We start from the raw sequence: 21647 nt of genomic DNA, 5'->3' as shown, positions 1-21647 counted from the left end.
TTAAACAGCTCGAGCCAAGTTGCTCTTGCTTCTTAACAGGCTGACCTTGTGTCTAATATATTACTCAGCTGCTTTATCCCGCATTCCACAGGCCTCACTCCTCCACCTTCTAACTCAGTTATGATAACCAAGCCCGAGCCCCTCTCTCCTGATCACCTGCAAATCCCTAGGGGTGGAGGTGCTGCCTTGTCTCGGCAATCCTTCAGGTCAACCCTGAACCCACATGGCCACAGCAGGTCAGGGCATATGGGTGGGTGTTCACGTCAGGCCACACTGATGCCCTGGGCCACATTAGATCTCCATCTACAAGCCACTAGCACTAGTTTTTTCCTCCTGTCACACTGGACTTCCTCCCAGCAACAAAAGCCAGGTCTGCTGCCCGCACCGCGGGTCCCCCACTCCTGGGCAGGGAGTTCCAGGCCCAAACTGGGCCTCCCTAGGAAATGACTCAGATCATAAAAAGCTAAGGGTCTTCTGGCCAGAACACAAATAAGTCACAAGATCTGGATCCTACCCCAGCAACAAAACATCAACCAAGCAAGAGAAAATGGGATATATCTTCTCCTTAAGAACAATGCCCCCATGTTGACAGGGCACACTGAAGCCACGGCACCCTCGTTCACTAATTCTAAGGTGAAATCTAAGGAATATCAAAGAAATGACTGCAACTATGTCTTCTCTGGGTAGAGGGGAATCAGAGGGCTTCTTACAAACCACTTCAAAGTTAACACCTAGAGCTCCTGAAATTATTAATATGAAAATAACCAGATAATTCTTCTCTCCTAGGAAATCAAATCATCTTCTAAAACCCTATTCACAAAGCTAAATTTACATGTACATTTTTATCAATATCCTTTTGACAAAAAATCAGACAACATTAAAAACCCTAGCTGGCTAAGCTGCCTCCCACTTCAAAATAACATGGAAAACAGCAAACTTCATTTTCTGGTCAGAGCTTATTTTTGCAATACCTATCATTTTCTATAGAGTTCTAGCATTTTCTGCTTTGTACCACTATTTTGTAGAAAGATTTTTCCCCCCTTGGTTTTACTGTCTTTGTTTTCTGATCTTGTTCAGAATCCTGAGATTTCCAACCTTGCAATTTTTTCAGTCCTGGGAGGGAATAACACACAGTCATTTAAAAACCAAAAGCAGTGTCAACACTTCCTCAATGACACAGCTGCTGTGAATGACCAGTGAATAAAAGTTTGGTTTCTTTTTTTTTCTTTTTTCCAAAAAATGATGACTTCTCTCCAAAATAATTCTCAAAGCTATTGAACACATGATCAAAAATAGTAAGGCACTAGGTAAAGCAAGAAGTACAATCTATGATAAAGCACAGTGAATATACATGAACGAGAGGGGATGCCTAATGACCCACTCTGTACGCCATGAATTACAAAGAGTACAAGTTCCATATTACAAACCTAAAAAAAGAAAAAAAATTAGGCACATGATCCAGCAATCCCACTTAAGGGTGTTTATCCATAAGAATTGAAATTGGATCCCAAAGAGATACTTGCACATCCATGTTCACTGCACTATTATTCAAAGTAGCCAAGATGTACAAGCAACCTAAACGTCACTGACAGGTGAATGGATAAAGAAAATGTAGTATATACAATGAAATATTATTCAGCCTTAAAAGAAGAAAATCCTGTCACATGCTACAACATGGATAAATCTTGAGGACATTATGTTAAGTGAAACAAGCCAGTCACAGAAGGTCAAATACTAGATGACTCCAACTCAGATGAGGTATCTAAAGCAGTCAGACTCATAGAAGCAGAAAGTGAAATGCTGGTTGCCAGGGGCTGAAAGGAAGGGGAAATGAGGTAACGTTCAATGAGTAGAAAGTTTCAGTGACCTAAGATAAAAAAAAGTCTAGAGACCTGCTTATAGTTAATAATATTGTACTATACACTTAAAATTTTGTTAAAAGTGCAGGTGTCTCATGTTACATATTTTTTTAAATCACAAATTTTTTTTTAAAGAAGGAAACAGGCTCAGGAATTCCGATTATGCTAGCTTCAAAGTTCCCTTCCTTTCTTCTGCTTCATACCGCCTTATAGGCAAGAGAAGTATAAACGATATATAGACATAGATATACAGTTATATAATATAGGTTAGCATATAACTAAGGGCTAGAATGTGGGGTAGGAAGAATGGAGAGGGGACAGAGAGGGAACCAAAGGCTGAAGTAGTTGAGGAAACCTCAAAAAGGAGGGCCATCCAGGCCAACCCCTGAAGGATCAAGCTAATCCTGTGGAGACTGCAAGTAGCCTGCCTTATGAGTATAGACACAAGCCAAGAAGGAATGCTAGAAAATAGCTTTCAAAGGCTGCAAGGGTAGTAGTTTGTAGAACAAACGCCACACTTCCAACTCATGGGCTAAACCTTTACAGCTAAACATTGAAGCAAAACCAGAGCAACTGGGCAGAGTACCCTAAGCCATTTATAACCTAGCCCTCAGAGTTTGAGTGTTTTCTGAAGCCCAGAAAGGCCTTGCTAGGATGATAAATAAGTAATATAAAGTTACAGCCTTCCATCAGGGCCCATCTAAGTTAAAACAATCCGATATAAGGCCAGATAAATTGTATAATATTTCTAAAGAAAGGAATAAAAATATGCTATTAGAGTAATGTCCCATTTATCCAACATCCCTGAAAAATTTGGTACACTAAATAAATGAATCTTTTAGATAATGAAATTGTTCTCTTTGAGTATAAAACCTGTGTTAAAGGGAGATATCTGCACATGGACTAGTTCTGGATCAGTATTAGTGAATTATCCTTATTTCATTGTGTGATAATGGCATGGAGGTAGGGTGGGAATCTTTTCTTACCAGTTAAGAGATGTATACGAACTCTTTACAAGTGAAAAAATAATGCAGGGTTAGTAAAAGGAGACAGGTAAAATATTAGCATTTATGAAGCTGGTTGATCCTTACATATTCATTATATGCCTTACTAATTGTCTGTTTTTGACAATTTCTATAATGACTTTTAAAAGCCTCAGGTTAGACATTTAGAGTAAAAGTGTCCCTAACATTTACTACCCAGATTCCAGCTACCTTATTAGCATATAAAGACCTCTCTACCTGGAATATCCTTTTACTCCACCTGTACAACAACTATTCACTCTCCAAAATCCTAACGCCTTCTTTCCTTCCACTGCAGAACAAGTCTAAATTTGCCCTCTGTTCCCACTATATCCCATTCATCTCTGTTCTGTACCCCTTATTATTGTCTTGTATCTGCATATGAAACCATCTGCTCTCTTAGTCTGTAAGAAAGGGACCCTAATTTGTTTATCATCACATGTCCAAGGCCACATACATAGTATGCACTAGATAAATTTTGGGGAATTTAACAAGACCTAACCTGGAGTCATCACGAAAACCCAGTGAAGCAAGGGATCTGGCCAAGGGACCTTAGGAAGGCCTATCGGGATGCACAGCATGTGTTCTCCCCAAGCTGACATCTTTACTCAGTCAAACTCTCCAACTTCCACAGTCCGCCTGCACTTCTAATTTCCAGATATGGATTTCTTATGGATAGAACCCCTGAACACACATCAATGTTCACAGTTCAAATGGACGGCAGATAAGAGAAAAAAGACCCCGGGCACACACTGAGGAGAGAGGTGCATGTAACACACATGAACTATCTGTTCCGGACTGCGCAGAGGGCTTTTCCGCTTAATGCCAAAATTGCAACTGTGCTCGGGATAGCAAGATTGCCAGGTGAGGCATAACTATACCTGTGCAATACCTACATCTCCTACCTGAGTAGTAGACCACTAAGAGCACCGCCTGAAAAAGGATGGCATTTTGGCTACTCTCCTGACAAGCGGTGTCACCTCAAGGGAGTTACGTAACTTTCCCTCCATTAGCCTTCAAGTCTTCAATGATCAAAGCAGGAATACCGCCAAGCGCTGTTATAAGCAAGTAAAATAAAGTACATCCAGGGTTTTCAAACCTACTTTTAAGTAGGATTCTTTTCTTGAACAATTTCGAAATGATGAAACAGATATTGATCTCTCTTAATTTCTCTAGGAAAAATTTTCAGCTGTCTTCGGTTTTTAGTTTTTAAATAGAGTTTATAAGTCCCCTCTTCAGTCCTCCTCAAACTTTGACTTATGGCCCATATCATACACTTTAGTCTTAAACTATACATCACTCTGTATTGTTTATGCTTCTCTTGCATGTGGACAATACAGTAAAGGAGAAAAAAAAACAGGAACGCTGAAGTCACAATAATCTGGATTATTGCGCTGGCTTATCAATTTTTTCATATACTTTAACTTTAGAGCAAGTGTCTTTGAATGAGTGTGAGAGACATTAAATCTGAAAAAAAATTATCTTAAGTTCAGCAATTCCTTCAGTTTTAATTTCAGTTATATTCTGTTCAACTAAAATTAAATTTACAATTTTAAATGTATGCAGTAAATTTCTGAATGGTAAAATTACTTTCTGTTTAAAATAAAAATTTTTTTTGTACCAGAAGCACCAATTACTTTTGTCATTGGGAAAATAACTCTTAAAAAGAAAAGCCTTAATAATTTTCAGTTGAATGAGAAAAAGGTCCAAACCCTGCCCTCCGGCTTCAAACATGGATTTGAACCATTGACATCTACCAAAGTGTGGACAAAGGGTCAAATATTAGATGAACGTGATGATTACTATATCATTCAATATGTAAATTACTTGTTTTAAGTTAAACATTCTTCTAACATCCTCATTTACAGTATTATCTATAAGATGATCAGATCTTTTAGTTTAGGGTCCTGTGCTAATGAGTAAGAACTTGAATTCCTTTTCTTAGCGTCCTGTAACTCCAGACTCTAGGCATCTCACAAAGCACAACGGATGGTCCAAAACCACATCTGTACTAGCAAACCATTTCAAATATCCTAATAATCCACAGCTCAAAAGCTCTTTATATGAGCGATAACACATTATTACACGTTAACAAGCCCTGTTTTCCCACAGATGATAGATAAAAGTAGAGACACTATGGTGTCTAAAAAAGTCTATTAGACAGGAGGCTGAAAAAAAGGAGACACTGGCTATACCACACACAGATACGTGTATTCAAGAGGGTTATGTCTATACCACTCAACAGACATGTATGTCCAAAGGGTTCTGGCTGTCGCATAAAACAGATGTATGACCTTGGACTAGTCTCTTAAATTTGTTGGCCCTGACCAGCTTCATATGCAAAGTCAGCCAATTGGATTAGATGTGTTCAAGTCCTTCCAATTCTAAAATTCAATCTAAATCCATATATTCTTAACTGATTAACTCTTAATTAAAAGAAATAAGGCATGTCAAATCCTTAACATAATGGCTAACATGAAGTAAGCATGTCATAAATGCTGGCAGCTGTTATTAAAACAAGAAGGTTCAGATTTGCATGTGTTATTCACAGCATTTATCTGCATTTCTTTGGTGAGATTTTTCTAAAAGAAAAACACACACACACTTTAAAGTCCTATTTTAATCAGCATTGTTAAATCAAAGGAACCCAGAATGAAACAATAAATTATGAAGCTCTACATGAAAGGATATAAGCCTCTCAAAATTGACTGGCTTTGTTTTGTTTTAAATTAGACTTTCAGTGAACTCTTGGCAGCATGAGGGAAGAATTCATGAAAGCTGTAGAGACTCACTCGCTCAGCGCACATTTACTGAAAATTGCTATATGGAAGTTAAAGCAGGGGATGCAAAGATCAGCAAGACCCTGACTCCAGGTCCAAACAAGTCACGAGTGACGCAGGAGTACAAACTGTGGAGTGGCCTGGATAAGTAAAAGGTTATCCTGAAACCTCAGAGCAAAGGTCTCAAACTAGTGGGCCACCGATATCCAGTCTGGCCCACAGGCTTTGCTTTTGTTTGTAATTGAGTTAGGTTGTAAACATTTAAACAAGAGGTCATACATAAATGAGTTCTAGCTCCTCAGAAATTTGTAAGTGCCAGCAGTATCAAGGCCACATTTCAGCTCAGCAACAACCTAAGGGTAGCTGAGTAGCACCTCCAACTCCACTGCTCCCTTAATTAACCCTGACACTGGAGCTGAAGATGGGCTGCCACTTGCCATCGGCTTACTCCCTCGCTGGCTCAGATCACTTTTCCTTTGCCCAATCCACTTGTGTGTAATCAAGGAGCTGCCTAGTTGCTCAGGCTCTTGGAGCAGAGCCTACTGGAATCTCCACTTTGCCACATACAAGCCATGGTTTTCTTAGGCAAGTAATTCACCTCTCAGTTTTCCACCTGCAAAACTGGGGTATTTACAGTATTTACCTCATAGAGCTGGTGGAAGGGGAAATGTGTTATTACCTGCAAAGTGCTTAGATCTGTGTCTGATACTTAGCAACTGCTCTATAAACATTAGATGTTACTACTTTCTGGTCCCCGAAGGCATATACGTTTTGAACTTCTGTCCTAGAGCTTTAATATTCTAAAGTTATCTACTATTTTATGATCAGAAAGAAAATGGCATATGGTGAAAGCTGTTCAGATAAACCTATGAATTACCAGACCCACCAGACACAAAGGACGAATATTATATGATTTCACTTATATGAGGTATCTAGAAGAGGCAAAGTCGTAGAAACAGAACACAGAACAAAGGTTAGAAAGGCAGGGAGAAGAGGAGAATGGGGAGTTAGTGATAAATGGGTACAGAGTTTCTCCTGGGAATGATGAAATAGTTCTGGAGATGTAGTGATTAATGACTGTGCAACAATTTGAATGTATTTAATGCCACTGAACTATACACTTAGAAATGGTTAAAATGTAAACCTTGTTATGTATATTTTATTTTATTTTTTCAATGTTTGTGCGCATGACATGCCTGTTGTTTTTCTTTTTTTGAACTTATTGGGGTGACGTTGGTTAATAACATTATGTAAGTTTCAGGTGTACATCTTAATATGACATCTGCATTTGTCATGCACATTTTAGCACAATTTTTTTTTAAGGGAAGTAATATAGCCAACCTAATTTGTTCTGCTGCTATTTGTTGGAAATAAGTTGTTAATGATCGCAAAGACCCCAAATGCACTATAAGTTCCTGTTCTCAAAAGCCAAATAAATACGTACTGCATTTCCCATAATAGTTTAGGAAGAACAGCATTAACCATTTTAACAGCTGTGCGGCACAACAGGTCTTCTTCTTAATCTGGACGCCTCGTGGGAACGCATCGATAGCAAATTCAGTGTGAGGCCGGTGGGACAGACTTTTAATGCCTGCCTGCAGCAGTCGGACTGTTCCTCCTTCAACACAAAATGTTCCGCATAGACACCTCACTCTCTTCACTCAACAAACACACGAAATGGGAGGCTTCTTGTCAAGCCCTGTGTAACTGGCTGCCTTTGAACTGTGGGATGCTGGGCAACAATGACAAGAGGTTTTTATCACCACGCCTGTTCCATTATAGCATTCAGAACACACACACACACACACACCCCAACCCACCCAAATCCCGCCAGGCTATAAATCAACACCCACAAGAGAATGTCCCAAACCATTTCAATCAGGGTCTTATTTTTAAATTTCTGCATACTGCCACTTTCTATGGTATCTGTCCTTCATTAAAAAAAAAAAAAAAAGTATGTAAAATTAAGCAAATTTAAAACTTTTTTGAAAACTGCATTTAACCTGAAACACACATACACACACACACACACACACACATGGTATATCTAGTATGCATTTGCAGTCTTCCAACCCAGAACCACTGCAAATATTTCTTTCCTAATATTTAAAGGCCCATCCCCTACGAGTTTACAATCGGGAGTCAGACAAACTGCACCAAGCTCTTTGAGAAGAAACTGCACTATATTTCTTAAACTGATGCCTTTGGGCAGGGAAGATCCCTTTAAATGTTACTGAAAATGCAAAATAATAGGATATAGTAATATATTTTATCTTTTAAATATTGCATTCTGAATACAACCCAAACTTAGGGTAGGAGAAACAAGCTGAAATATTGAAGGCGTACTGTATTCTGTTTGGTGGACAAAGCAGGGCAGTTATGTCATACCTCGATTTCTACTGCTGCCAGGAAATTAAGAAACCAACTACCCAGGTGGCTATACGTCCTATATTTAAACCCTCAAATATTGATGATCATTTTCCCCTGCTAGGATTAAAAAAAAGTATTCCAAAAAGACTAAAAGAGAAAAGATCGTAGGCAAAATGCAGTTTATCTCTCTTTAAAATCAATGTATATATCAAATGACAAATATTTTTATACAGGGATCAAAGGGGAAAAAGATAAATGTTTTTAAAACTCTCTAAAAAAACAACCTCAAGAAAAACTATCATCATCTAAGAAATGGCCTCAGTCTGTAAACCAGCAAGAAACTGCAAGGAGAGTAACTGGTATTTCCGTGAATAGAAAGTCTGACTTTCCCTGTCTAAGCTACATATAAACCAAACAACAAATACCAAACAGTGCCAGGGAAGTTACTGAATTAGAAGACAAAAAGACAGTGTGACCCCAGATGTGCTGCTGTAATGGACTAAATTATGTCCTCCCCAAAATTCATGTTGAAAGCCTACCTGCCAGCACCACAGCTTGGGGCCTTATTTGGAGAGAGCGTCTTTATACAGAGGTAATCAAGGTAAAATGAGACCATTAGGGTGGGCCCTAATACACTATGACTGGTGTCCTTATAAAAAGGGCAAATTTGGTCACAGAGACAGACATGGATAGAGGGAAGCTCATGTGAAGAGACGCAGGGAGAAGACAGTCATCTACAAGCCAGGGAGGGAGGCCTGGAACACATTCTTCCCTCACAAGCCTCTGAAGGACCCAGCCCTTGTCCACACCTTGATCTTGGACTTTCAGCCTCCAGAACTGTGAGACAACAAATTTCTGTTGTTAACTCCGCCCAGCCTGTGGTACTTTGTTAACGGCAACCTTAGCTGACTAACACAGCTATTTACCAGATATGTGCCGTCACAGTCGACACAACCTAGTCCTCGGGGGCCTCTGCTATCAAGTGAACATGAGACAACACCCATACAAGGATCCCCCAAATCTATGAACAGTTATGTAACTGATCAGTACTGTGTCGTCACAGCTGGTTACAAAAGAAATCTAAAACTCTCTCTGCCCTCTCCTGCAAAGATCTTACCACCTAACTAGCACAGAGAATGTATAATGCATTGCAAAATGACCATGCTGGTATAAATCAGGGCCAAGAATGTTTTTTTTTTTTAATCAAATTCTTTACTTATCAGTCAACAAGCAAAAAAGCAGAGCCAAATTTTAAGATAGGACTTTTTCCCAGGACAAATGGCAAGTACATCATAAATACTCTCATGTTCTGTGAAGTTAGGGTACATCAGGATGTGTGATCCTCTGTGTCTCACTCCCTTGGGACACAATTTCACTGCAGGAATATGACATAACTGCCCTGCTTTGTCCACCAAACAGAATACAATATGCCTTCAATATGTCAGCTTGTTTCATCTCCCTAAATACATAATTGATTTCCAACATTTTATGCTCCAGTTACTGCCCCAAAGCAGACTGGGACAAGTTCACATTTAAAATGCTCCTTCCTTTAAAATTTAAAAGTGATAAGAATAAAGAACGACTGTCTTCAATTTTTTGCTGAAGAGTCATTTGCTTACCACCTTCTCCAGTTTCTCTGTCACCCACATCTATACCCATCAGGTATCAGAAAGGATACAGAACTGATACAATCTAGCTGAAATATGGTGCCATATATCCTGAGAAACAACCCACAAGAAGAGAAAAAAGAATTGTCTTTATTTAGAACACTGAAAGAGTAGCTACTTACAGTCCCAATAGAAACCGAATTAGGACCAATGTCAAACAAAAATTAAAAGCTTAAATTTTCCTTAAAAAAAAAGTAGAGCTATATATTTAGGTCATTTTATTTTTAACCACAGCCTTCTAAATGACCTGAATATTCCAACATCCACTCTAAATGACAAGTTTTATAATTCCTATGAATAATTTAGTTGGGCAAATTTGTTTTACTTGTTGAATAAAAATGTTACTTTAGACGACAAGCCAGTTGCCCACAATAATTTTCAGTCTGAATATCTTCCATTATTCTTAGGAGAAAAATAGCACAAGGTGAAAGAACAACTTTAAAACTGGGTCTCTTGCACAGCAGAGACTTCAACAGCCATTTAGAAAGGGACAGATTTTGTTTACGTGAAGTTTCTAATCTATTTACCCTCACTCAAAAAAAAAATTTAAAGTATAAGGTACTTTAAAGTTATAACAGCATGTGTCTGAATTTACTTTCTGAAAGACATTGCTATTAGCACAATCAATTTCAATGACTTTCTTAGAACATGGGAGTGAATAATATATGCCAGAATATTTTACTTTGACTTCTACTAAAATGGAAACAACATCCACATTTGCCTCAGCAAACACAATATAGTTGGAGTCTGTTTTGTTTTGTTTTTAAATCCAACTTCACTTTTACAAAAGCCAGTCTCTCAAGTAGAAGAAAACAATTTATCTAGAATGTTGTTGGCCTTGGGAAGCAGAATAGCATTTGCTACTGGTGGGGAGCAAAGCAGGGGTGGGGCCTGCCTGGTTCCTGTTTCCTTTTAGGCAGAGAGTAAGTCTGGTTTACCATCTCGACCTCTCTTCTGCCCTTCACTCACCCCTTCCTAGAAGCCCTACTGACTTATCTAATCCTTGAAGCTAAGGAAAAGAATTTGGGGACAAGCACCCAGCTCCTCCCCACTTCTTGGGTGCCAAGCTACCCTCTGGATACACACAGTTCAGTCCTCTTCAACATTCTGGCTATACTTCCAGGAGCAGGCCTCCATGTGGGAAAGCCCTGCTGGTCCAGCACTGCCTGCAAGCAGCCAGGCAAACTGACTACTGTGGAGTTCAGTACGAGGAAGCCCACTGTTGACACATATTTAAGTCATACTCTCCAATATTAGTTGTCAGTAAAAAAGGTGCAATCTGAATTCCTGATGTCTTCTTTCTCTGGTCTCTATCAGAACTAGTTCAGAACTCAGACTGACAGGAAAACTAGGGAGTCATTTACTGCCCCCCCCATCCTAATAATCCAAAAAAATGAGTTCTTTCTCTTCAAGGGGTAGGATTCAATATCTTGTTATCTTTAAAGGGTTTATTTTGCTTCTAAGTAAACTGTGAGAAAATAGAACAATTCTAATATCCGAAACACTAACTTTGTTTTCATTTCATTCAAAACATAGATGAATCAGTGTTGCTATTATTATGACCATTTCTCATCATATTCCAGCTCAGCCACTTAACTAGTGGTAGCTGAGTGACCGTGTCCATTTTACTCACCCTCATTTGTAAAATGGGAATCATAACACCCCTACCTCATGGGTATGATTTATAGAGTGAATGCAATAATGAGGGTTAAGTGAACTAGTGCATGTATTGCACCTAAAACATACACAGCAGGTAGTACTAAATGTATGTCACCATCCACTCTCATCTATTCAGAATGGATACACTCATTTAGAACCAGAAGGGGCTTTAAGAGATTATTCCATTAAACCTTTCTTTTACTTTTAGATGAGGAAATTGAGACCCAATGTAAACAAGTGATCTGCCAAAGGTCACTCGAAGAAAACTTTTAAAAGCTTTCATTCATTTCTACAAACACATAGTTCTGAATATTGTTTCCTTCCCACATCCTTGAAATAGAATTGGCAGATTATAATCTGTCCACTAAAGCCATGTGTTAGTATTAACTCTTCCTTTACTGCACCAACAACGGTGAGGTGGACTCTAAGGTTCATGCACCCCTGCCACAGAGCCAGCCCCCCACCGCTGTTCCCACGGCTTCCCAGCTGAGGTAGGGCACGGATGCATTCCCCTAGTGAGCAATGTTCCTGGGATCGGTATAGCTTTTCCTTGAGTCACTCTTTTAGTGAGGTCACTTTTCTCAAGGACTTCCAGAAACCCCAAATTCTTATTTTATCAGTTTCTAATTCCGTCCATGCCACTTCTAAGTATTTGCCAACTATCACAGTTTCTCAGATTCCCCATCTGAGCCACAAACACATCAACTAGTTATTTATGAGAGTGACTAAGCGTCTTTTATGTAAAATTAAGGACAGGAATATTTATTACTAGTGTTCTCTGAACAATATTATAATTATCGCTTAAGAAATCTTCTACAGAGCTGAATGCTGCCAAAAACTAGGTCCTTACCTGTCCTGTCTTTCAGGGAGGATCCTAGGGAAATGGAAGGTGCTCACCGGGGGTCTGCATTTGCTACTTTCTCTGGTTTTTAATAACTGGCCCACCTATTTCCAGAAGAGACTTTTTCTTTCCTGTTGTGAAATGTTCTGCTGAAAATACTCCAATTAACACTTAAGTATTTTATTTGTGGATAATCAATAAAATGCCATCACTGTTGAAATGCTGTTAAATTCCACCCTCCGTTCCGTACTAAGTACATAGTTTTGTGCAATCTCAAATGAAAATGAAGCTTTGGGCAATCTATCATTTATTTCTCCAGTCTGCTTTTAGTTCCTCCAGAAACAGTAATCTGAATTACCAATCTATCTGAAATGCCCAATTTATCTCAGTAGTTAAACCTAGTCCAAGATAGAAATCGATCTACCCAACCATCGTCCCAAACACATTCACATTCATGGTCACTCACATTGCCAGGCTGATGACTTCTTCCTTGGAGTCTACTACAGGACTCTCCTCAGATAAGCAAACAGTATCTTCTTAATTTGATAGTCCCTCTTCATGTAATCTTGTAAATCCAGAAACAAGTACAGCATTTGACAATCTCAGAAAATGTTAATTTGTGAGGCTAACTTACCACCAAATATTCCACAATAATGATAATAAGTGTTTCACTCGAGGCTCTGCTCCTGCCTTTAAGAGACTTCAGCAGCCTCCGCCCTGGTCTCTTCTGTGGGCTGCGATCAGAGTCACCTCCTCACTACTCCTCCATCCGACCACAGCTCTTGCTAAGTTCAAGTCTAGTGATTTCATCTTATTTCTACTTACTTACTTCCTAAAGATTAACATGACTTCTTTACTTCTCTATTCAGTTCTATTCCTTTCAAATAGCTAAAATACCTTTCAAATTTAAAAGCAATATCTTTACTTCTCTATTCAGTTCTATTCCTTTCAAATACCTTTCAAATTTAAAAGCAATACTGCATGCCTTGTATATGAACTATATTTTTTCCTCTATTTCAGCATGTCCAGCATAATCAGCTATGAGGAAGTTATCAGACCACCCTAACAGGGACAATTTAATCTGTAGGAGTGTGGTTCGTGACCACCTCACCAACATTTTCAAGCAGATGGCCAGGGACAGCTTTTTAGTTTACTCACCAAAACATCCTACACTCAATCTGCCTGACAGTTTACCTCTCTGTCAATTTCTCATCCACATATCACTCTAAAAAAACTAGCAAGCCTTTCTTCAAAAAATGCTGTGTGCTTTCTCTTCTGGATTACTTTCAGGCTTTCTAAACCAGATCGAAAGAGAAGGGTAGAAGGTGATCTCGATATAGAAAGAAAATATTAGAATATCTAATCACTTTTACTTATCTCATTCTTTCATTTCTATTCTTGTGTATTTTATAATGTAAATAGCTTATTAGTTAATACGTGATAATTCATATACAAATGCTGCAGATATGAACAAAAATATTTTGATAGGCTTGCTATGTCAAAAAGTTTAGACTACTGAGCTAAACAATAATTATTTATTTATTTACATTTCATGTATACAGTACATTGGTTAGACATCTATATAGTTCATAAAATGATCTCAGTTGCTCCCTCCCTCCCCTGCCCTCCACCTAGCCATCGTATTAATGCTAACTGAATTCCCTCTGCCCAGCTCCCTATCCCCGTGACCAGCTTTCAACTACTAATTTGTACTTCTTTAACCCCTCACCCCATTCTCCCAGTCCTCCAAGCCCCACTCCCCACTATCCATCACCAAATAGTCCACTATATTTGTGAGTCTGTTTTTGATTAGTTTTTTCTTTTTGTTCCTTAGATTCCGCATATAAGTGAAATCATATGGTATTTATCTTTCTCCGTCTGACTTATTTCACTCAGCATAACATCTTTTGGTCCATCCATGTCGTTGCAAATGGTAGAATTTCACTTTTTTATAAATATTTCTGGGTATTTATCCAAAGAAAACCGAAACAATAATTTGTAAAGATCTATGCACTCCGATATTCATGGCAGCACAATTTACAATAGTCAAGATATGGAAGCAACCTAAATGCCCATCAACAGAGGACTGGATAAAGAAATTATGGTTCATATATACAATAATACTTTCTTATAGTACACTTTCTTGGTGCTCTATGGGCAATTCCTTCCAAAATGTTATATTCTAGTTGTTTGGCTAATGAAATATTTTGTATTCATGTAGTGTTTAGATGGTAACATGTTACTAAAATCAGACTTCACTCTTGGTTTTCCTATTATATCTCTGAATTTTATTTTCTTATTCAGGTCTATTTTTAAAGAAGTCTCCATGCTTTTAAAAAAAAAATTTTGTCTTCAAAATTAAAACCAAGTAAACAATCAAATATCCTTTTAAAAATAAATGACACTCAAGGCAAATTTTTAAACATATAGTACAAAGTATAGGTGCTATTTTAAGTTGTTTCTCATTTAATCTTCATAACATTATTATAATTATAAAATTACATCATGTAATATTCATTTTTAATAAAAATTATTGAAATTAGTATCTTTAATAGATGGAGAAATTTACTTTAGCAAAACTCAAGAGACCTCTAAAATCACAGTAAATAATATTTTCAGTGAAGAGGTTCTGAAGACATAATTCTCTGTGCCTTCCACCTTCTTCATCTACCTACTGTCAAGGAATCCCAGTTTTTAATTGTATGGCACTGGGCAAGCAATTTAACCTCTTTGTGCCTCAGAATCCTTATCTGTGTTCAATTCATTCACTGGAGCATCTACTCCGTGCCAGGCACTGTTCTTGGCTGGAGGATCTAGAATTGAACAAATGACAAGATCCTGTTCTCAAAGACCCAATTAGATAAAACCAGAAAAGCACCTGGCCCAGAAGATAAACCACTCATTATAATGTTAGCCATTATTATTTCCCCAAAATAAGGGCTACCTTAGTTATCACTATCTTAGTGCTATTTTCATTTTCAGGTAAATTTCATTTGCCTTATTCTACCTAGCCCCCAAATGTTTCTTAGCTGGAGAAATAGGGCACAGAACAGGACAGTTAAATGATTCACCAGAATTTGGCACCAGAAAGCATAGAGGCTCTCTACCTTTCCTTGAAAAGAATTGTTATAAGCTCTTTAGATCCAGCCAGCTAATAGTGGTAAAACATATGATGGCCAGGAACAAAGTTCTAGAATTTTGATGGATAGCATCCCGCTGCACCCCGATCCTCCCAGAATTGACATTTGGTGATGCTGATGAAGGTCCATTTATACCTGGAGGTCACGGCTGAGGTGCTGCAGTGCATCTGACAGCTGCAAAATTTACCTGCAGTGCAACTTAATCCCTAATGATGCCAGCTTCCAGGCTGCCCTTCCAGGACCTGCCATGAGAACATTTATTTATTCAAAATTATTATATAATCACAATCACAGGCCATGCTCTCCACAGCCACCACTATTATACAGAAAGTATTGCTCAAGCAATCGGCCTTTTAGTACAGAATCTAAAACCACCACCAACAGAATAAAAGAATTCTGCTGAATCCAACGTAAACACATGAAATAAAATTATGACAAAACTCTCAAGAGAGCATTTCCCTCATAAACAGATTAGATCACTTCACAAACACCTCTCTAAATCCAGTATCTGAGACAGACCTGCATCTCCAGCTCGGGGATCACAAACGCCATTGGCCACCAGTAAAGACAGGATACAACTAAGGAGTTTTAGGTTACAACCTTAAAATTTTTCGGGAAGAGACAAGAGAAATCTATTTCCTAATATACGTATTTTATACTATTCTGCTTAAAAGAAAGAAAATCTGCAGCAAAATATTTGCAATTTGCTGATCAGCTACAAAGCCAGGGAGTTGGCCATGATCTGACCTCACCCTTGGTATTTGCTGTGGGCATTAGAAAAACAGTCACTCTTCCTCAGCACTGCCACTGCTTCCTCCCCGATATTCATTCACCCAGAGTCAATATCAGATTGCTGACTTCAGACTTAATGGGCAGTAGAATCGAAGAAAGTTCAGCAGAAAAATGACAAAAGGGGTACAAGCCGAGCCCCATCTCTGCACTGTCCAGGCCTCCAGCTCTTTCTCTCACTTCCTCCCAATCTGGGAAGACTCTTCTACCACCAAGACTGTCTGAAGACAGAAGACACCTCCCCCCACACTGGGCCTTATGCTTCTCTGGAACCTCCATCTCCCTTCCGAGACAGGGTCAGTGTAACCTGGACTTTTCATCAGTTCCATCACAGCTCATGCCCAGTCCAGACACAAGAGGACCGTCCTTGCATCCAACCTCTCATCCCTGTGGTCCTGCTGCTCCCCTATCCCCCATCCTTCTCTTCTCCTCCAGCATTTTTCCTCTTCCAGGTCTCCCTGTACCAACAAAGCCCTGCCTCTCCCTCTTCACCACAGCCTCTGGAACCTTCTTTCACTGTTAAATTCCCGAAGGGTTACTGATAAAGGCTTTGGAGTCAGGGAGATCTGATAGACCCTGGTCTCCACCATTTTCTGGAAGTATGACCTTGGGCCTAAATTCTTCGAATCTGAGATTCCTCATCTGTACAACAGGGTTGAGCTATCTCTGAAAGTGGGCATTAAAAGAAAAATACACAGAAAGCACTTAGAAAAATCCCCAGCATACATTCATATGTTTAATAAGTGCCCATTTTGTACCAGGAAAAGGTTTTGTAAATGGTAGTGATTATCATTTTCTCCGTCCATCACCTTTTTACATTTTATTGTGGTAAAATATATGCAACATTAAATTTACCATTTTAGCCATTTTTAAGTGTACTCTTCAGTGGCATTAAGTACATTCACACTGTTGTGCAACCACCACCACCATCTAGAATTTTCTCGGCTTCTCAAACTGAAACTCTGTATATCCATTAAACACTAATTTCCCATCCTCTCTAACCCTCTTTAATAGGGCCTCTTTCCACTGGGATGTTCTGTCTGAGCCCATTTCTCTTAAAACCTCATGTAAAACTTCATCCTTCTTTGAGAGTCTCACATTTCTCAGCTGTCATCTATCTATTTTTGGTAACTTCTCATTCACCAGGGGAAAAGAGGGGGAGAGGGACTTAATTCACAATTTTCTCTTCAGCCAAAGGTCAGCGCCTAAAGAAACAAGAGCATAGGGCTGAGGGAGGGGGTAGGAAGAGAGGCTTAGATACCCCAGATTAGAATCCCATCAATGTTAACTGTGTGACCTTGAGCAATTATTTAACCGCTGTGAAGGTTATGTTTCCTCCCCTATAAATGGAGATAATAACAGTACCTATTCACAGAGTCGCTGTTGAATTAACAGTTCACAGTGCTCAGCGTAGCGCCTAGCATACAACACGTGGGAAGTGATCACAATCACTATCACTATTACTAATACTGAGCCTCTGATCTTTGGCTCCTGACTCTAGTTAGCCATTCTCAGGGCTATCCCTTAGAGTCACAGGGCATAATTTAGTGCTCTTGCTTGATGATTACAACCTCCTATCCTTGTAGTGCACACAGCCCCCTCACTCACTGCAGTGTGTCCTCCTTTTCATTCTCTAGCAGTGTGGCCTGCACTACTAATCATCCGACCCATCCCCTTGCCTGCATCATCCTTCTCTGCAACCTTCTTCTTTTGCCACACCCATGAGAATCAGCCCTGCAACTCAGCTTCCTCCATGCCAGAACCCCTGGCCCAAAGGCCCCAAAGAGAAGTCACACCATTCACAGAGAGATGCCACTATACCTGAATGTCTGTGACCCAGAAGGGCCCTTCCCATTCCCTTCAACAACCACCACAAGCTTTCATCACCATTCTCCACAACACTGCTCTAGCAAATGCCCTTTCCTCCAGTTTGCCCAGAAAACCAATCCAGCGAGCTCGATATGCTAACACTCCAACTTCCTGCCCTTGTTCCGTACCCACCGACATATCTACAAATGCATCCCTGGCTTTTCCTCTTCACTGCTATTCTAAATCAACCGTTCCATCGGCCTCTCCTACAGCTCCCTCCTACATTCCACACTGCTGCCACACTTACCCACTTTGTTCCCACACACATCACGCTGTTTACCTTCCATGGCTCAGCTCTTTTCCCTCTCCGCCCCAACCACACCTCACCTAGCTACTCCCTTGAGATGCAACTCAAGAATCACCTCCTCCAGGAAGTCTCCCCTCACTCCTCCTCTGATTGCTCTCACCTCTGAAAATTTCCCTTTGCCATTTCCTCTGACTGTGTCTCTTCCTAAGAACAGAGGCTACACCGTCCACTGCAAATCCTCAGGGCCTGGAACACAGGACTGCCAATAACTGTCGAATAAATCAAAGGATGAGTACAGTGGACCCTGCTTTCTGCTCTGAAGCTTTATTAAATGTTTGATTTAAATGTTTTTTTAACAACATCACCAATTAAGATTCATAATAAGCCACTTACATATGACGCTATACATTTTCTTCCTCTGATCTAGACTGAAAAACATCCTTTCTCCTGCCTTCCCAGAACAAATATTCCTTTGATGAAAGAAAAAAAACAGAAACAAAAACACAACTTCCTCCTCAGCCAAAACAGAACACCCAAAATAGCAAGACAGTTTATGAAAACTATCTAGCTGACACTGGCTTAGGTAGGAAAAAGTACAGTTGTCCGAGCTGAAGATGAGAAAGGGAAGTTTACTCTGGATGGCTATTTGGGGAGGCAACGATACCCAAGTCTGAAACAAGAAAAATGATCAAAATAAATCTCAGGTCTATTTCTAAGGCAAAGGTGGAAGGGGAAGAGAGTAACTCCAGTGGAAATTTCCTTCTTTGCCCAGTTTTACTTCAGGTATGGCTTCCATCCTAATTTCTTGATACTAACTTATGACGATTTATTTTATAGGAAGTAATTTCAAAGGGCCCCGGGGAGCTGCAGATGGTACCTCGGGGGCCCATCTGTTTAAGGATGAAAGCTTGGCGTACACCATTACATCACTCTGACCTTCTTCAGCAACTTCCTATCCGACAAAATCTAGATGTTTGCTCTGTCAACAAGATATTTGTGTTTGTCCCCAGCCTCCGGCTTTGGTTCCTGATTAGTTTTAAAATCATTATGCACCCAAGCTGAATAGGGCTACTGTTAGCAGCTGTAAGGTCCTCTTCTGGGCAAACCCCCAAGTCTGTGGCCTTCAGGGAGTGATTTCTGTCCTTTCCGCATAATTACACTCTTCTGATTGATGAGCTGATCAGTTCTCCTACCCCCTGTCCAGAGCTAAGGCCTCTCTCTTCCTGCTCTATTTATTTTCCCAGAGGATCAGAGGGGCGGGAAGAATGGTGTGGGGAGGGAGGCCTTGGGTTCTCCCTAAATAAATGCTCAGGCGCTATACATGACAACTTGAGCACTCAGCACTGTCCCAGTCCAGGCCCGCCAACCCTTCTGGCTGTCTTAAAAGCTGTCCACATCGCTTAATGCCACTCGAGGTATTGGAAACACGTAGCAAGAAAACAGCTGCTATTTTCTGGAACACTCACAGACCCCCCGACAGCCCAACCCCCCCAAGCACAGATCCACTTCAGCCAAGCATGGTCCCCTAATCACATACATCCGTGATCACCTCTGAAAGTGCCAATTTAACCTACAACCTCCAACTTTTCATCCTCCTCTATGCCCAACAGGAGGATGCACAACCATAAACACATTATCAACTATGAGTGTCTGGCAGGTGTTGGACGGCAACCTTGGCAGAAGTTACATTTTAAAGAGATTTTTGTTTGGAGGGTTTGTTTCGGGGAAAGTGGGTTACACTTACTGATGTTTGCAACTTACCTTGAAATACTTTTTAAAATAAGATGGGTAGCTGCATAGGTATATAATAAAGCAGAAATCACAAAATCTGAACTGTAGACTCAAGATTATGGGTGTGTGGGTATTCACTGTACACCTCTTTCAACTTTACATTTTAATGTTTTCATAATCAAATGTCTTTAGTGTCTTTTTAAAAAATTAACTGACTTCCAGACTTCAATTGGGTTTTACCAGTTTTTCCACTGACGTCGCTGTTCCATTCCAGGACACATATCCAGGATCATTATATTTCCTTAGTCTCCTCTGGTCTGTTGCAGTTTCTCAATCTTCCCTTGTTTTTCATGACCTTGACAATTTTGAGGAATACTGGTCAGGTATTGTGTATTATGTTCAACTGGGATTTGTCTGATCTTTTTCTCACAGACTGTTAAGAGTTTTGGAAGAGAACCCACAGATATAAAGTGCCCTTCTCATCACATTACATTAAAGGATACATGCTAACAGCATGACTTATTGCTGGCGATGTGAACCTTATTTGGTTATAGTAGAGTTTGTCAGGTTTCTCCACTTTAAATTTACCTTTACCTCTTTCCATACTCTATCTTGTAGAAGTGAGTCACTAAGTTCAGCCCACATTTTTTTTTCCCATGAGCTCATAAAGGCTTTATTACAAACTGTTATATCGTAGGTTGAAAAATGAACTTGAGATGCTGACATGCTGTAGGAGGAAAAAGGTATACACTTTCTCATTTAAAGACGCAGTGTTTACCCTCTCTGCTAAATCCTCAGGCATTGAATGTGGGTACCCTAAATGTGGCACACCATGTGAAGTAGCTCGGGGTATATGTGGGGGACATTAAGCTCCTGAAGAAGTATCTACGTAAATTATTTGGAATTCTTCTACAAAGAAAATGATTCTTCTCCCTACATAAATTTATGTATATTTATTTTATACTTTGGGCTATAATGTAGAACTATACTGTTTATTTTGTTGCTTAAGTCATTCTAGCTTTGGCTATTAGGAGCTCTCTGAGGTTGGCCCCTATGTCTTTCAACATGTCCACTTCCTTTGTTTTTTGAGCACTTCCTTATATTCTGGCAATACAAGATGCTCTGGACCCGCAATTACCCATTTCACAAGAAGCCCTGGTTACCTTTATTAGAGAATGGCATTTAGACACCAAGATCTGGGTATGTTGTTGCTTGTGGGTATCATTACTTCCAAGTCCTCTCAGTAGACAGATGTAGGAAATACGTGCAGGTATACTAACCCATGTATGCACCACATTTCTATAATGATTTCTGTACCTATATTAAGCTAAAAATAAGTTCATAGTGATGTGTCCAACTCTAATCCAGTACCACATGGTTCACTGGAGCCTCCTGCCCTTGCTTATTTGTGACTTCCCTTTCCAACAGTGGGAAATGCAGCTCTCACCATCCACTACTCATTTACGTATTTGTTCGACTCCTGAATACATATAAAGTAGTTTCGGAATTGCTAATTCCCATAAGAAACAACTTTACCAGCTAACGTACAGTGTAAATGCACAGTTTCTTTCGTCTTTAGCCTTCAATGTCTGGTCAATATACCATTTTCCAAAGTTCCTTAGGTTCATGCCTTTTGTTCTCATCCCCTTCACTGAGGCTCTGTCATACTTGTA

General features: G+C 39.6%; 1 protein-coding gene across 11 annotated transcripts in view; it reads right to left on the bottom strand.

The window, feature by feature from the left end:
• The window catches only part of TANC1 (tetratricopeptide repeat, ankyrin repeat and coiled-coil containing 1), a 215529-nt gene that overhangs the window by 169880 nt on the left and 24002 nt on the right, over nucleotides 1-21647 (bottom strand). The window contains exon 1 of one of the 11 annotated variants that reach the window (XM_025039234.1): nucleotides 20215-20233. The exons of the other annotated variants lie outside the window; for them this stretch is intronic. The gene's annotated coding sequence lies outside the window, so the exon portion shown is untranslated. Of the gene's footprint in view, nucleotides 1-20214; nucleotides 20234-21647 lie in introns of those variants that run through there. 11 annotated transcript variants of the gene reach the window in all.

Source organism: Pteropus alecto, unplaced genomic scaffold (genome assembly GCF_000325575.1).
Source record: "Pteropus alecto unplaced genomic scaffold, ASM32557v1 scaffold3, whole genome shotgun sequence".
Classification (NCBI taxonomy): Eukaryota; Metazoa; Chordata; class Mammalia; order Chiroptera; family Pteropodidae; genus Pteropus; species Pteropus alecto.
Note: the sequence above shows the minus strand (reverse complement) of the source record. Positions and strands in the feature narration are given on the sequence as shown.